A 19,316-nucleotide genomic window follows, 5' to 3' on the forward strand; every position below is an offset into this window, starting at 1 on the left:
GAGGGTGGAGGCGCGCAGCCCACCATGGGCAGCCCCTTTCACCTTTCCACTAAAGCCCAATAAGGCCCATGTGGCTCCCGGGGGGTTCCGGTAACCTCCCGGTAATCCGGTAAAATCCCGATTTCACCCGGAACACTTCCGATATCCAAACATAGGCTTCCAATATATCAATCTTTATGTCTCGACCATTTTGAGACTCCTCGTCATGTCCGTGATCACATCCGGGACTCCAAACAACCTTCGGTACATCAAAATGCATAAACTCATAATAACTGTTATCGTAACGTTAAGCGTGCGGACCCTACGGTTCGAGAACAATGTAGACATGATCGAGACACATCTCCGGTCAATAACCAATAGCGGGACCTGGATGCCCATATTGGCTCCTACATATTCTACGAAGATCTTTATCGGTCAGACCGCATAACAACATACGTTGTTCCCTTTGTCATCGGTATGTTACTTGCCCGAGATTCGATCGTCGGTATCCAATACCTAGTTCAATCTCGTTACCGGCAAGTCTCTTTACTCGTTCCGTAATACATCATCTCACAACTAACATATTAGTTGCTGTGCTTGCAAGGCTTATGTGATGTGCATTACCGAGAGGGCCCAGAGATACCTCTCCGACAATCGGAGTGACAAATCCTATTCTCGAAATACGCCAACCCAACATCTACCATTGGAGACACCTGTAGAGCTCCTTTATAATCACCCAGTTACGTTGTGACGTTTGGTAGCACACAAAGTGTTCCTCCGGCAAACGGGAGTTGCATAATCTCATAGTCATAGGAACATGTATAAGTCATGAAGAAAGCAATAGCAACATACTAAACGATCGGGTGCTAAGCTAATGGAATGGGTCATGTCAATCAGATCATTCAACTAATGATGTGACCTCGTTAATCAAATAACAACTCTTTGTTCATGGTTAGGAAACATAACCATCTTTGATTAACGAGCTAGTCAAGTAGAGGCATACTAGTGACACTCTGTTTGTCTATATATTCACACATGTATTATATTTCTGTTTAATACAATTCTAGCATGAATAATAAACATTTATCATGATATAAGGAAATAAATAATAACTTTATTATTGCCTCTAGGGCATATTTCCTTCATCTTCCGTCGCCAAGTTAGGGCACGGAGGATTGAACTGCTCGGCCTCATCCCCCACTCCGTCTAGCAGTTCTAAGTGTGGTAAATGAATCTTCTTTTTACAGCCTCTTTTGATCCAATAGTTCGGTCACTTTCTGCCATAAGAGGTTTCTATTCACACAAGTTAGATCTCTCTCAATCTGCATCTCATAACTTGCCTAGTATATTCACTTGTGCTTCATGAAGTAGTTAGATTCCTCACTTGTACTGATCTGTGGGTTCGTACAGATCTGGAACCAACTTCTTTTCTATAAGTGAATGTCTTCGCACGATGAGGTCAATGTCTTCTAAACTGATTTATCTTCAAAATCTTCTGAGAATGCATATGACCTCTTCCCCTTCCCTCGCACCTTAATGCTGTCACAGGTACATGTCCGTGGGAGAATCCTTTGGTTCTCATAGTCTGCATTCATTTGCAGAATTCTTACAGCATCACATCAACTCTCCTGAAGCCAGTTCCTGTTGGTCAAGCAAAAGGAAACCTTTGAAGCCTTTGAACATCTTGAAGCCTTCCAAGTTAAGATTTATGGCTTCAGAAATAGCAGCAAGGAAGGGGGGCAGACAGAGACGTGGGGAAACATCCAAAGATCTGCCTGACGAACTGGCAGAAATGTACAAAACTGATCCTGAAGAGAACTATGGTCAGCGCAAGACTCGAATCCAATGGATTCAAAGATATTGGGCAGAACAATGGTTCCACTATCGCTTCGTCACTCAGGAGTATGCGGAGAAGTGCGCCATCAAGAGACCGTGGGGAGACGTACTATGCAAAAATCTCGTACCCAGGTCCAGAGACGAAGCCATTGCTCAAGGCTTCTACCCATGCATGGTCCAAGGACCGCAGCCAGCTGAAGCACATCCGTCGTCACTCCTCTGGTGTCGCGATGACAATCTGTTCAAGCGCAACTTCCAGTTTGCTCAGAACTCTGCGAAGCAGAACAAGAAGAAGTTGGGGTTAGACTTCAACCCTGGTCCCTCCGCACCTAGGGCAGATGGCACACGCGACGCCGAACCCAATATCATCGGTCCGTATGCCAATCTTGTAGGCCTCATCACCCGCATCCTAGTCCAAGGGACTGCCGTGAATGACCCTCCGGCTGACACTGAGTCTGATGACGCACCTGCTGCGCCGAAGCCAAAGCAGATGAAGAAGCCAAAAGCTTCAAAGCCGGCCCCTTCACCCAAAATCTCAAGGGCGAAGCCATTGGCAACTGCACCTCCTGAAGCTAGTGTCAAGTCTGAAGACTTATCACGAGTCTCCAAGCCCCAAAAGGCCAAGAAGCCTCAGCCACACACAGGCAAAGAGCTCACAGCTGCTGCTATTCTACGCAGCGAAACCATTGATCTGTCAAGCGATGAAGATCTTGGAGATGATGCTCTTGAGCAGCTCATCAAGAGCAAGGAAGAAGCTGAAATCTTCAACAATCTGCCTCTGTTTGATGTCGCCATCATCCACAACTTCATCGATGAATGGTTTGCCACACCGAACATAAGCTTCGACGATCTGCAGCTGCCCGTAGGCCTCAGCGTCGCCTTCCAAGGCGCTATTGCTTCAGAACTTGCAATTGCTCAACGCATTGTTGAACTGAAGCAGAAAATTGATTTTGAAAAAGCTCAGTTCAAGAAGCACATGGCCAAGCTCAGCGTCCAAGAAGTCAAGAACTTCAAGATCATGTTGCACGAGCTAAAGGAGAACTTTCTAAAGAAGCGTGCATAAGCTCAGGGTTCCCGTGAGCGAATGAAGACTCTAGCAGACAAATGTGTGCAGGCCTACAATGAGGCCGAGAAGCGCAAGGCACTTGGGCGTCCTGGCATCGACCCCAGGATGGCCGCGAAGAAGAAGAAGCCTGCTGTGGCTGAACCAGAGGCACCAAGACAAGAAGCTGTTCTGATTGTCTTCCCCACTGCTACGACTGGCTCGAAGCCAAAGAGCCGGTCAACCGCTTCAGCGCTCAAGAAGACACGGACTGCAGAGGCTGAAGCTAGGAAGAGGAAACACTCTGAAGCCTCTCCTTCTGACCCCACCAAGAAGAAGCGCCAGACCAAGAAAGCTCGGGCTGCTCCCATAGAGCCCCTAATGGTTGAACCCCTCTCTGTCATCTATCCTGACGCAGATCGTCAGCTGACAGTTCATGAGCCTGCTCCCACAGAGGCTCCTAAAGCTGAAGACATTCCAGCAGCCGACCCCATCGCTGCTGAAGACATTGGTCACCAAGACAATGTACAAGATGATGCAGCCCTTCCTCAACTTGAAACAAGTGAACTCATCAGCATTGGTCGTTCATTGACGCCAATTGCACAAGATGCATCGTGGGAAGATCGCCCACAAGAGGAAGACAATGAGGCCCAGCCCACTGCAACTCCACACGCGTCGTCTGCATTCTGCAGGCTTCGCAAAGGACCACAGCCTCAAGGTTCGGCTGAAGACATTCCGGCTGCATCAGCCGAAGAGCATGACGAAGCACCACAAGCTCCAACTCCCCCGCTCCAACAAGAAGCCGTTCTCCAGGAGAACGTGCCTGAGTCTGACCCTCCAGCTAGTCAAGCGGAGGCGGAAAATATTGAGGCTGCCACCACCAACATTGAAGCTAATGTGCAGCCCTCCCCAACAACAGCTTCCGAAGACACTGAAGCTACTGCTCCTGACACTTCTGTGCCTGAGTCTGCTGCCGGTCCCCAATTCAACTATCATGTTGCGCACAGGCCTCAGATCCAGAAGCCGATCCCAAGACTGCCTAGGTTCCCAGGTCCTGCATCAGCACCTGGCTCCTTTAACGTCAATAGCTTCAGGGCAGATAATACCTTCTTCAAAAGCTCCCCCTACACCAGGGAAAGGATTTCATCAGATAGGTTCTGGAGCTATCCACAGCGCAGCTATTATTCATGCATCCTATACAACCAAGGTCGCATCTTCCCTCACAAGCGCCTTGAGGTTGAAGCTGTTGCTGGTCTGCCCAGTCTGGAAGAAGCACTGGATTGCTTCAAGCAAGTGGGTCTACTGCCATTTATCACAAATGAAGAGCACTGGAATGAAGAGCTTCTGCTTCAATTCTATGCCACCCTCCATATCAAAGGCTACAATAGAGATCCGAAGACTTGGGTCCTGGAGTGGATGACCGGCAATGTCCATCATGAAGCCAATGCATTTGATATCATTGAGCTTACCGGCCTGCCCACTCCTGGCGAATTCTTCGAGGAAGGCTGTCAACTCCATGCTGACGCAATTCAGAGCATATTCAAGCGGCCTGAACCAAATATGAGTCAAATGCTCTCAATGATGAAGCCATTGCCCCATGATGCACCATATCCAACTGAGTTCTTCATTGAAGACCTAGAGTACCTGCCCAGAACCATATATCACATCATCAGGCGGACTCTCTGGCCCATTAAGGGACACTCTCCACATGCTAAGGTTGAGGGTGCAATGAAGACTCTCATATTCTACATCCTTCATGGCAAATGCTTCAACGCTCAAGATTTCTTCATCCGTCAACTTGCGGCATCCGGCTCAGATTTATTTGGCTTGAAGTATTATGCTCCTTGGATTATGAGGCTGATCAAGCTTCACTCTGCGATCTCATATCAGCCCTCAGCCCGCAACCATCGGATCTTCTTGCCAGATGTGGACACCTCTGATGAAGCTATATATCCTGAGCCTGCCAAGCAACCATTAAGTCTTCAGAATGCAGAACACAAGAGCTTCACTCAGAATGTTGAAGGTGTTGAAGCCATCTCCAGAGTGTATCCGTTGGCTGGCATCACACGTGCACCTGCATCTACTGAAGCCACTAACATCATAGCTGCTCAGCGACCCAAGAAGCGCGCTCGTACCCTCAATGACCGAGAGCTTCTTGTGGCCCTTCACCAAAAACAAGATAGGCATCACGACTGGCTGAAGAGGCAGATGAAAAGCATCATGGAGGATGTCAATCGTATCAGAAATCTTGCAACCAAGAATGCATTTGTTGCACACGAAACCTGTCGCCGCACTTGGAAAGGACTCACGATGATGTGTCCTGAAGCTGAACTTCAAGAGGATGGCTTCACAGAGCGCTTCAAATTTGACTCCACGCCTCCTCGAAGGGCTGTGCTGCGCAGAACTCCATCACTTGAAGATTCGGAGTTCTCTTCCTCTGCTGCCACGGTGACTGCAAGGATCATCGAGGAAGAAGACGACGCTACATCACCACCACCTCCTTCAGCGCGCGTCGAATCTGCACCAAGCTCGTCTGCACCGCCAAACACCTCCACCGACCCTGCTGCACCTAGGAACGCGTAGAAAAATCTATGTCTTCCAACCTTTTTGGTCATCACTGACAAAAGGGGGAGAAGCATATGATGTTTATAGTCTTCAAGCGGGTCACTATGGGCGGGTGCCTTTATATTTTGCTCCATTTTGCTTCGTGCTTACAACTCCCGTTTTTGCTACATTTGCTTCTTTGAGTTGTAACACTTAGACTTGATGGTCGTCTGCTACCTGTTCATCACTCTGTTTTGCGAAGATAAATTCCGCATGTGCGACGATAAATTCCGCACTTAGATCATTCTGCAGACGTCCATTTTTCATTATGCATGTCATTATCTTCGTATACCCTTACATGCATAATGGATTGCCATCATAAGTTGAAGTGGATCTCCACAAGTACAACCTGCCATGTGCATTTGCATTCAAGAAGCAAATTACTTATATGCACATCTTCAGGGGGAGCCCTTGCAGCTTATGAAGACAATTCCTTTACAATGTCACAAATTATATTCCCCGTTGAAAACTTCAACTAGTTTGTCATCAATCACCAAAAAGGGGGAGATTGTAAGTGCATCTAGTGCCACCCCTAGTTGGTTTTGGAGTATTGACGACAAACCTAGTTGAGGGACTAATGTGTTTGTGAGAATTGCAGGATAACACAGGTAGAAGTCCCTCATTGATTCGGTTTTACTACCAGAGATGACTCCTAAAAATGTACGAAGACATTGAAGTCAATGGTGGTATATGAAGATATTCACATTGAAGACTATGACATGAGAAGACACCACGTGAAGCCTATGGAACTCGAAGACTTAGATCTTTCGTAGTTCTTTTTCATTTGTGTTGAGTCATAGGAACCACCGTACTATTAAGTGGGGTCCAAGAGAACCAGTCAGAATGACTGAAGTGATGCCTAATTCAAATCCTATGTCTTCGAGCGAAGACTATGAGAGCAAATCTTGTCCAGAGTCGGACAAGTCAGCTTTACTTGTAGCCCAAGTAAAGTTGCCGTGTGAGTTCGAAATCAGACCGTTGGAACACGTATCAGTTCCTTAGTGACCCAGGGTCATTTCGGACAAATCAGGTCGGGTTGCCTAGTGGCTATAAATAGTCCACCCCCTTCAACCATAAACGGTTGGCTGTTCAGATTTCAGTGCGCGGCTTTTGTCGTTTGAGAGCAACCCACCTCAAAGCCTTTGACAGAAAATTCCTAGCGAGGAGAAAATCCCTAACCACCCAGAGCCAGAGTAAATTGGGCATCACTTAAGTCTTCTTGTCTGAGTGATCTGAAGACTTATTACACTTGAGGACTGTGCATCCTCCAGCCGGTTAGGCGTCGCGTTCAGAGCATCCAAGAGACATTGTGGATTGCCAGTGAACGAAGTCTATGAAGGTTTGGGAGTCTACCTTGAAGACTTACCAGAGTGATTGGGCGAGGTCTGTGTGACCTTAGCTCAAGGAGAAAACGGTGAGGACTGGGTGTCCTTAGCTGCGTGTTCAGGACTGGGTGTCCGGGACTGTGTGTCCTTTGGTTTAAATACCTAGCCGCTCCAACCAGATGTACAGTTGTCACAACAACTGGAACTGGTCCAACAAATCATTGTCTTCAACGAGTCACGGGTTTCATCTTCACTTCCTTTTACTTACTGTTGCTCATTGTGAAGCCATTGCATGCTTGCTTTATCTTCTGTCTTCACAACGTAACTGTATGATTTGTTTGGCTTCATAACTTCTTCCTACCTGATCCTTATTACACCGCAGCTGATTGTCATCGTGCTTTCACTCTATTGAATACTTGACCATGGCTCGCCTAGTGTAATCTAACTTCCGCTGCATAGTGACACGCACATCTCTACTGTTTGTCTTCATAACTTCACGTTTTGAAGACTTTCATAAAAATCGCCTATTCACCCCCCCTCTAGTCGATATAACGCACTTTCAACATCGACTTTGGAACCATTTCCCACGTGCATCGTCACCTCGTCCTTAGCCAATCTTCGCTTAATCCGTAGTCCCTGTTTCGAGTTGCAAATATTAGCAACAGAACCAGTATCAAATACCCAGGTGCTACTGCGAGCATTAGTAAGGTACACATCAATAACATGTATATCACATATACCTTTGTTCACCTTGCCATCCTTCTTATCCGCCAAATACTTGGGGCAGTTCCGCTTCCAGTGACCAGTCTGCTTGCAGTAGAAGCACTCAGTTTCAGGCTTAGGTCCAGGTTTGGGTTTCTTCTCTTGAGCAGCAACTTGCTTGCCGTTCTTTTTGAAGTTCCCCTTCTTCTTCCCTTTGCCCTTTTTCTTGAAACTAGTGGTCTTGTTAACCATCAACACTTGATGCTCCTTTTTGATTTCTACCTCCGCAGCTTTCAGCATTGCGAAGAGCTCGGGAATAGTCTTGTTCATCCCTTGCATATTATAGTTCATCACGAAGCTCTTGTAGCTTGGTGGCAGTGATTGGAGAATTCTGTCAATGACGCAATCATCAGGAAGATTAACTCCCATCTGAATCAAGTGATTATTATACCCAGACATTCTGAGTATATGCTCACTGACAGAACTGTTCTCCTCCATCTTGCAGCTATAGAACTTATTAGAGACTTCATATCTCTCAATCCGGGCATTTGCTTGAAATATTAACTTCAACTCCTGGAACATCTCATATGCTCCATGACGTTCAAAACATCTGAACTATCGAGTAGTCATCAGCTTTGCTCTGCCAGACGTTCATAACATCTGGTGTTGCTCGAGCAGCAGGCCTGGCACCCAGCGGTGCTTCCAGGACGTAATTCTTCTGAGCAGCAATGAGGATAATCCTCAAGTTACGGACCCAGTCCGTGTAATTGCTGCCATCATCTTTCAACTTTGCTTTCTCAAGAAACGCATTAAAATTCAACGGAACAACAGCACGAGCCATCTATCTACAATCAACATAAACAAGCAAGATACTATCAGGTACTAAGTTCATGATAAGTTTAAGTTCAATTAATCAAATTACTTAAGAACTCCCACTTAGATAGACATCCCTCTAATCCTCTAAGTGATCACGTGATCCAAATCAACTAAACCATAACCGATCATCACGTGAGATGGAGTAGTTTTCAATGGTGAACATCGTTATGTTAATCATATATACTATATGATTCACGCTCGACCTTTCAGTCTCTGTGTTCCGAGGCCATATCTGCATATGCTAGGCTCGTCAAGTTTAACCTGAGTATTCTGCGTGTGCAAAACTGGCTTGCACCCGTTGTAGATGGACGTAGAGCTTATCACACCCGATCATCACGTGGTGTCTGGGCACGACGAACTTTGGCAACGGTGCATTCTCAGGGAGAACACTTCTTGATAATTTAGTGAGAGATCATCTTATAATGCTACCGTCAATCAAAGCAAGATAAGATGCATAAAAAGATAAACATCACATGCAATCAATATAAGTGATATGATATGGCCATCATCATCTTGTGCTTGTGATCTCCATCTCCGAAGCACCGTCATGATCACCATCGTCACCGGCGCGACACCTTGATCTCCATCGTAGCATCGTTGTCGTCTCGCCAATCTTATGCTTCCACGACTATCGCTACCGCTTAGTGATAAAGTAAAGCATTACATCGCGATTGCATTGCATACAATAAAGCGACAACCATATGGCTCCTGCCAGTTGCCGATAACTTGGTTACAAAACATGATCATCTCATACAATAAAATTCAGCATCATGCCTTGACCATATCACATCACAACATGCCCTGCAAAAACAAGTTAGATGTCCTCTACTTTGTTGTTGCAAGTTTTACGTGGCTGCTACGGGCTTAAGCAAGAACCAATCTCACCTACGCATCAAAACCACAACGATAGTTTGTCAAATAGACTCCGTTTTAACCTTCGCAAGGACCGGGAGTAGCCACACTTGGTTCAACTAAAGTTGGAGAGACAGTCGCCCGCAAGCCACCTGTGTGCAAAGCACGTCGGGGGAACCGGTCTCGCGTAAGCGTACGCGTAATGTTGGTCCGGGTCGTCTCGTCCAACAATACCGCCGAACCAAAGTATGACATGCTGGTAGGCAGTATGATTTATATCGCCCACAACTCACTTGTGTTCTACTCGTGCAAATCACATCAAACCATAAAACCTGGCTCGGATGCCACTGTTGGGGAACGTAGTAATTTCAAAAATTTCCTACGCACACGCAAGATCATGGTGATGCATAGCAACGAGAGGGGAGAGTGTGATCTACGTACCCTTGTAGATCGACAGCGGAAGCGTTAGCACAACGCGGTTGATGTAGTCGTACGTCTTCACGGCCCGACCGATCAAGCACCGAAACTACGTCACCTCCGAGTTCTAGCACACGTTCAGCTCGATGATGATCCCCGGACTCCGATCCAGCAAAGTGTCGGGGAAGAGTTCCGTCAGCACGACGGCGTGGTGACGATCTTGATGTTCTACCGTCGCAGGGCTTCGTCTAAGCACCGCTATAATGTTACCGAGGATTATGGTGAAAGGGGGCACCGCACACGGCTAAGAATATGATCACGTGGATCAACTTGTGTGTCTAGGGGTGCCCCCTGCGTCCGTATATAAAGGAGCAAGGGGGGGGGTGCGGCCGGCCCTGTGGAGGCGCCAGAGGAGTCCTACTCCTACCGGGAGTAGGATTCCCCCCTTTCCTATTGGAATAGGATTCGGGAAGGGGGGGAAGAGGAGAGAGAGAAGGAGGGGGGCGCCGCCCCCCTCTCCTTGTCCTATTAGACTAGGGGGGGAGGGGCGTGCGGCCCAGCCCTGGCCACCTCTCCTCTCTTCCACTAAAGCCCACTAAGGCCCATATACCTCCCGGGGGGTTCCGGTAACCTCCCGGTACTCCGGTAAAATCCCGATTTCACCCGGAACACTTCCGATATCCAAATATAGGCTTCCAATATATCAATCTTTATGTCTCGACCATTTCGAGACTCCTCGTCATGTCCGTGATCACATCCGGGACTCCGAACAACCTTCGGTACATCAAAATGCATAAACTCATAATATAACTGTCATCGAAACCTTAAGCGTGCGGACCCTACGGGTTCGAGAACAATGTAGACATGACCGAGACACGTCTCCGATCAATAACCAATAGCGGAACCTGGATGCTCATATTGGCTCCTACATATTCTATGAAGATCTTTATCGGTCAGACCGCATAACAACATACGTTGTTCCCTTTGTCATTGGTATGTTACTTGCCCGAGATTCGATCGTCGGTATCTCAATACCTAGTTCAATCTCGTTATCGGCAAGTCTCTTTACTCGTTTCGTAATACATCATCTCGCAACTAACTCATTAGTTGTAATGCTTGCAAGGCTTATGTGATGTGTATTACCGAGAGGGCCCAGAGATACCTCTCCGACAATCGGAGTGACAAATCCTAATCTCGAAATACGCCAACCCAACATTTACCTTTGGATACACATGTAGAGCTCCTTTATAATCACCCAGTTACGTTATGACGTTTGGTAGCACACAAAGTGTTCCTCCGGTAAACGGGAGTTGCATAATCTCATAGTCACAGGAACATGTATAAGTCATGAAGAAAGCAATAGCAACATACTAAACGATCGGGTGCTAAGCTAATGGAATGGGTCATGTCAATCACATCATTCTCCTAATGATGTGATCCCATTAATCAAATAACAACTCTTTGTCTATAGTTAGGAAACATAACCATCTTTGATTAAAGAGCTAGTCAAGTAGAGGCATACTAGTGACGTTTGGTTTGTCTATGTATTCACACAAGTATTATGTTTCCGGATAATACAATTCTAGCATGAATAATAAACATTTATCATGATATAAGGAAATAAAATAATAACATTATTATTGCCTCTAGGGCATATTTCCCTCAGTCTCCCACTTGCACTAGAGTCAATAATCTAGATTACACAGTAATGATTCTAACACCCATGGAGCTTTGGTGCTGACCATGTTTTGCTCGTGGAAGAGGCTTAGTCAACGGGTCTGCTATATTTAGATCCGTATGTATCTTGCAAATCTCTATGTCTTCCACCTGGACTAGATCCAGGATGGAATTGAAGCGTCTCTTGATGTGTTTGGTTCTCTTGTGAAATCTGGATTCCTTTGCCAAGGCAATTGCACCAGTATTGTCACAAAAGATTTTCATTAGACCCGATGCACTAGGTATGACACCTAGATCGGATATGAATTCCTTCATCCAGATTCCTTCGTTTGCTGCTTCCGAAGCAGCTATGTACTCCGCTTCACATGTAGATCCCGCCACAACGCTTTGTTTAGAACTGCACCAACTGACAGCTCCACCGTTTAATGTAAACACGTATCCGGTTTGTGATTTAGAATCGTCCGGATCAGTGTCAAAGCTTGCATCAACGTAACCATTTACGATGAGCTCTTTGTCACCTCCATATATGAGAAACATATCCTTAGTCCTTTTCAGGTATTTCAGGATGTTCTTGACCGCTGTCCAGTGATCCACTCCTAGATTACTTTGGTACCTCCCTGCTAGACTTATAGCAAGACACACATCAGGTCTGGTACACAGCATTGCATACATGATAGAGCCTATGCCTGAAGCATAGGGAACATCTTTCATTTTCTCTCTATATTCTGTATTGGTCGGGGATTGAGTCTTACTCAATTTCACACCTTGTAACACAGGCAAGAATCCTTTCTTTGCTTGATCCATTTTGAACTTCTTCAAAACTTTGTCAAGGTATGTGCTTTGTGAAAGTCCAATTAAGCGTCTTGATCTATCTCTATAGATCTTAATGCCCAATATGTAAGCAGCTTCACCAAGGTCTTTCATTGAAAAACTCTTATTCAAGTATCCTTTTATGCTATCGAGAAATTCTATAACATTTCCGATTAGCAATATGTCATCTACATATAATATCAGAAATGCTACAGAGCTCCCACTCACTTTCTTGTAAATACAGGCTTCTCCAAAAGTCTGTACAAAACCAAATGCTTTGATCACACTATCAAAGCGTTTATTCCAACTCCGAGAGGCTTGCATCAGTCCATAAATGGATCGCTGGAGCTTGCACACTTTGTTAGCTCCCTTTGGATCGACAAAACCTTTCGGCTGCATCATATACAACTCTTCTTGCAGAAATCCATTCAGGAATGCAGTTTTGACATCCATCTGCCAAATTTCATAATCATAAAATGCGGCAATTTCTAACATGATTCAGACAGACTTAAGCATCGCTACGGGTGAGAAGGTCTCATCGTAGTCAATCCCTTGAACTTGCCGAAAACCTTTTGCGACAAGTCGAGCTTTGTAGATAGTAATATTACCGTCAGCGTTAGTCTTCTTCTTGAAGATCCATTTATTCTCAATTGCTTGCCGATCATTGGGCAAGTCAACCAAAATCCATACTTTGTTCTCATACATGGATCCCATCTCAGATTTCATGGCTTCAAGCCATTTTGCGGAATCTGGGCTCACCATCGCTTCTTCATAGTTCATAGGTTCATCATGATCTAGTAGCATGACTTCTAGAACAGGATTACCGTACCACTCTGGTGCGGATCTTACTCTGGTTGATCTACGAGGTTCAGTAGTATCTTGTTCTGAAGTTTCATGATCATTATCATTAGCTTCCTCACTAATTGGTGTAGGTGTCATAGAAACAGGTTTCTGTGATGTACTACTTTCCAATAAGGGAGAAGGTACTGTTACCTCGTCAAGTTCTACTTTCCTCCCACTCACTTCTTTCGAGAGAAACTCCTTCTCCAGAAAGTTTCCGAATTTAGCAACAAAAGTCTTGCCTTTGGATCTGTGATAGAAGGTGTATCCAATAGTTTCCTTTGGATATCCTATGAAGATACATTTCTCCGATTTGGGTTCGAGCTTATCAGGTTGAAGCTTTTTCACATAAGCATCGCAGCCCCAAACTTTAAGAAACGACAACTTTGGTTTCTTGCCAAACCACAGTTCATATGGCGTCGTCTCAACGGATTTTGTTGGTGCCCTATTTAACGTGAATGCGGCTGTCTCTAGAGCATATCCCCAAAACTATAGCGGTAAATCAGTAAGAGACATCATAGATCACACCATATCTAGTAAAGTACGATTACGACGTTCGGACACACCATTACGCTGTGGTGTTCCGGGTGGCGTGAGTTGCGAAACTATTCCACATTGTTTCAAATGTACACCAAACTCGTAACTCAAATACTCTCCTCCATGATCAGATCGTAGGAATTTTATTTTCTTATTACGATGATTTTCAACTTCACTCTGAAATTCTTTGAACTTTTCAAACGTTTCAAACTTATGTTTCATTAAGTAGATATACCCATATCTGCTTAAGTCATCTGTGAAGGTGAGAAAATAACGATATCCGCCACGAGCCTCAACATTCATCGGACCACATACATCTGTATGTATGATTTCCTACAAATCTGTTGCTCTCTCCATAGTACCGGAGAACGGTGTTTTTGTCATCTTACCCATAAGGCACGGTTCGCAAGTACCAAGTGATTCATAATCAAGTGGTTCCAAAATCCCATCAGTATGGAGTTTCTTCATGCGCTTTATACCGATATGACCCAAACGGCAGTGCCACAAATAAGTTGCGCTATCATTATCAACTCTGCATCTTTTGGCTTCTACACTATGAATATGTGTGTCACTACTATCAAGATTTAATAAGAATAGACCACTCTTTAAGGGTGCATGACCATAAAAGATATTACTCATGTAAATAGAACAACCATTATTCTCTGATTTAAATGAATAACCGTCTCGCATAAAACAAGATCCAGATATAATGTTCATGCTTAACGCTGGCACCAAATAACAATTATTTAGGTCTAATACTAATCCCGAAGGTAGATGTAGAGGTAGCGTGCCGACTGCGATCACATCTGTAAGTGCATCTAGTGCCACCCCTAGTTGGTTTTGGAGTATTGACGACAAACCTAGTTGAGGGACTGATGTGTTTGTGAGAATTGCAGGATAACACAGGTAGAAGTCCCTCATTGATTCGGTTTTACTACCAGAGATGACCCCTAAAAATGTACGAAGACGTTGAAGTCAATGGTGGTATATGAAGATATTCACATTGAAGACTATGACATGAGAAGACACCACGTGAAGCCTATGGAACTCGAAGGCTTAGATCTTTCATAGTTCTTTTTCATTTGTGTTGAGTCATAGGAACCACCGTACTGTTAAGTGGGGTCCAAGAGAACCAGTCAGAATGACTAAAGTGATGCCTAATTCAAATCCTATGTCTTCGAGCGAAGACTGTGAGAGCAAATCTTGTCCAGAGTCGGACAAGTCAGTTTTACTTGTAGCCCAAGTAAAGTTGCCGTGTGAGTTCGAAATCAGACCGTTGGAACACGTGTCAGTTCCTTAGTGACCCAAGGTCATTTCGGACAAATCAGGTCGGGTTGCCTAGTGGCTATAAATAGTCCACCCCCTTCAACCATAAACGGTTGGCTGCTCAGATTTCAGTGCACGGCTTTTGTCGTTTGAGAGCAACCCACCTCGAAGCCTTTGAGAGAAAATTCCTAGCGAGGAGAAAAGCCCTAACCACCCAGAGCCAGAGTAAATTGGGCATCACTTAAGTCTTCTTGTCTGAGTGATCTGAAGACTTATTACACTTGAGGATTATGCATCCTCCAGCCGGTTAGGCGTCGCGTTCAGAGCATCCAAGAGACATCGTGGATTGCCAGTGAACGAAGTCTGTGAAGGTTCGGGAGTCTACCTTGAAGACTTACCAGAGTGATTGGGCGAGGTCTGTGTGACCTTAGCTCAAGGAGAAAACGGTGAGGACTGGGTGTCCTGAGCTGCGTGTTCAGGACTGGGTGTCCGGGACTGTGTGTCCTTTGGTTTAAATACCTAGCCGCTCCAACCAGACGTACAGTTGTCACAGCAACTGGAACTGGTCCAACAAATCATTGTCTTCAACGAGTCACGGGTTTCATCTTCACTTCCTTTTACTTATTGTTGCTCATTGTGAAGCCATTGCATGCTTGCTTTATCTTCTGTCTTCACAGCGTAACTGTATGACTTGTTTGGCTTCATAACTTATTCCTACCTGATCCTTATTACACTGCAGCTAATTGTAATCATGCTTTCACTCTATTGAATACTTGACCATGGCTCGCCTAGTGTAATCTAACTTCCGCTGCATAGTGATAGGCACATCTCTACTGTTTGTCTTCATAACTTCACGTTTTGAAGACTTTCATAAAAATCGCCTATTCACCCCCCTCTAGTCGATATAACGCACTTTCAATTGGTATCAGAGCAAGGTGCTCCCTTGGTCTGTGTGATTCGGTTTAACCACCTGGAGTTTTAGCTATGTCGACTGCAGGGATAATCAAAGTCTCCGCTGCGTGCCCCGTCTTCGATGGAACCGAATATCCCTACTGGAAGAATAAGATGCGCATGCATATTGAAGCCATTGACGTCGACCTATGGTATGTCGTCGAGAACGGCGTTCCCAAGGCTGGAGAAGGTGTCACTGCTGCTGATGTCAAGAAGTTCACTCAACTGGACTCTACTGCCAAGAATATCATCTGTGGTCATCTGACCAAGGGACAGTACGGCCGTGTGAGTGCCTTGAAGACATCCAAGCTGGTCTGGGACTGGCTCTCCAAGGTCAATGAAGGCATCTCAACCCAGAGAGATCAGAGAATCAGTGTTCTTCGCAACCTCTTCAACCGCTTCAAGCGAAATGACATTGAGAATGTCCAACACACATTTGACCGGCTCACTAACATCACAAATGAGATTCAAGCTCTCGGCGCCACCGAGATCACCAAACATGAAATCGTCAAGACGCTGCTGAGATCACTTGATAGTTCGTTTGACATTCTAGCCCTGATGATTCAAGAACGTCCTGATTTCAAGACACTCGATCCGTCTGACATACTTGAGAGGCTCAACACACATGAGTTTCAGCTTTCTGAGAAAAGAGATATCTACGGTCCAAACTATGGGCGAACTCGTGCCTTGAAGGCAAAAGCTGTTTCCTCATCTGAAGAAGAATCTGACAGCAGTTCTGATGATCCTGAAGACATTGAAAGGGAACTTGCAATGCTAGTGAAAAAGTTCCAAAAATTCACCAAGAAGAAAGGCTTCAGAAAGTCTTGACGATCAAGCTCAAGAAATGATGAAGCTTCTGCTCATGACTACAAGAAGAAAACATGTCACAAGTGCAAGAAAACTGGACACTTCATCTCTGAGTGTCCACAGTGGGACAATGAGAACAGAAAGAAGAAGAAGAGCAAGGAATATGACTCTGACGACAAAAAGAAGAAGAAATACTCAAAGTCTTCTTCCAAGTCTTCCTCAAAGTCTTCATCACACAAGAAGAGCTCATCTGGCAAGGCACGTGCGTTTGTTGGCAAGGTGGAATCTGAGGAGGAGTCTGATTCTGGCATCGCGAGTCTGGCTACAGCATACGTCGCCAAGTCCATCTTCAACACTAAAGACAATGACTTCATCACCGACACCGATGCAAATGACAAGGACGACTCCACTCCTACCTACTGCTTCATGGCACGCGGTGCCAAGGTAAACTCACGCACTGCTCACTATCAAACATCTAGTGACGATGACTCTGATTGTGATTCAAAACCCAGCTACAAAACACTTGCTAAAATTGCAACTGAACAACAGAAAGCCATGGAACATATTCAAAAACTGTTAGACAGAAGCGATGATCTGTTGGGTGCTGAAATGACTCGATCTGAATCCTTAATTGAAGACATAAAAAATCTTCACGTTAAGTATGAGGAACTTGAAGATCGTCATGATACTCTCTCAACTACTCATGAAAAGATTTCCTATGATTATCTTCAAAGGAAGCAAGATCTTGAGAAATTGAGAGCGGCTCATGAAGACCTTCAAAAGGAAAACGATTCACTTCGTGCTGAACAGATCAGTTCCGCTCAGGAAGGATTTGAACCACCATGCCTTAAATGCATTGAGCGTGATAATGCTAATTCTGTTGCTGAATGTTCCACTGCTACTGCTGTTGCAATATCTTCAACTGTTGAAGTGGTAACTAACCCCTCTGCTGAGGATACCACTGCTATTGCTGATGAGAATGCTAGGTTGAAGACATTGCTTGAAACAGGGATGTACAAAAGCCTCAAAGGACATCAGACATTATGTGATGTCCTCAAGAAGCAGATTCTGAACCGAAACCCTAGGAAAGAGGGTGTTGGGTTCGTAAGGAAAATAAATGCAGATGGCTCTTACTGGAAACCTGAGCAGTACCCCAAAACCACATGGGTTGCTGCAAAGGAATCCTCAGCAGATCCATCCAATCTATCTGGCTTCACTTGTGCTAACCCCATTATCATTGATGAATCCTTTGATGCAAACTATAAACTGTTTAAGAATCAGAATGGTGAAGTGTTTGCCAGGTACATTGGTACTAACTGCAGGAATGGACCGCCTATGAAGAAGATCTGGGTTCCTAAAACATGTCTGGAAAATCTCCCTGTGAATGTCTTCATGACACCTCACATGAAGAAGACAAACCTCAGACCAAAGGCTTCATACGGTCCAAAGGGTTCATACAGACAGAGGACTCACCAGAGTCGCACTAACGCAAATGTTTTGCAGGGAAACCATACTCAGGCATATGAATATGAGAACGGTTCATCAAACCGCCATGTTCATATGAACAAGAACTATTCTGCCTATTCTTATGAGTACTATTGTCCACCTGCTAGACTATTTGCTAGGGCTCCAAAGCCAAAATTCTCAGATGCTGCACTTAGACTTATTGCTTCTAAGCCACCCTTGAAGATGTGGGTGGTTAAGAAAGCTTAACTCTCTTTTGCAGGGAAAGGTCTCCAGCAGAAAACCAAAATCTTATGACGCTATTGCTGGGGACCTTAAAAATCTTGTGGGGCGCAAGATCAAATGCCCCGAATGGCATCACTATGTATTTCGTTCCTGAATCGCATGCTACTCTCCCTATTAGTCCTAATCTGGATCTAAGTTTTCATAACCCACTGGTTCGTCAAATGTTTTTGCTTCACAATTCTCTTCGTGAAGCCTATCCCCCTAACTGCACTGTAGGGTATGACACCAGCGTCTTCAGAATGGATTATTGACAGTGGGTGTACAAATCACATGACTGGCAAAAGAAGCCTTCTTATGGAGTCAACCTTACGTCCATCCGACAAAAGCCACATCACATTTGCTGACACTGGTAAAAGTAAGGTATTGGGTCTAGGTAGAGTTGCAATCTCAAAGGATCAACACATGGATAAAGTCATGCTTTTTGAATCCCTTGGCTTCAACTTAATGTCTGTCTCAATGCTTTGCGACTTAAACATGGTCGTAATATTTGGAAAATATCGTTGCCTGGTACTAATGGAATCTGACAAGTCTCTAGTGTTTGAAGGGTATCGAAAAGATGATTTGTATGTGGTAGATTTCTCAGCAGGGCCACAGCTTGCAGTATGTCTTCTGGCAAAGGCTTCAGAATGCTGGCTTTGGCATCGGAGGCTTGGGCATGCTGGCATGAGGAACCTCCACACCCTTGCAAAGAAGAAGCATGTCATAGGCATCAGAGGCGTCAAGTTCAAGAAAGATCACTTATGCGGTGCCTTTGAAGCAGGGAAGATGACAAGGGCAAAACACCCCTCGAAGACAATCATGACCACTACTCGACCCTTCGAACTGCTTCACATGGATCTCTTTGGTCCCACTCACTACTCAACCTTTTCCACTACTGCTTGCCTCTATGGCTTCGTCATTGTTGATGATTATTCCAGATATACTTGGGTGCACATAATCCTTTACAAGACTGAAGTGCAGGATGTCTTCAGATGCTTCGCCAATCGTGCTATGAACAATTATGGCGCCAAGATAAAGCACATCAGAAGTGACAATGGCACTGAATT

This window comes from Triticum urartu, chromosome 2, assembly GCF_003073215.2.
Source record: "Triticum urartu cultivar G1812 chromosome 2, Tu2.1, whole genome shotgun sequence".
Classification (NCBI taxonomy): Eukaryota; Viridiplantae; Streptophyta; class Magnoliopsida; order Poales; family Poaceae; genus Triticum; species Triticum urartu.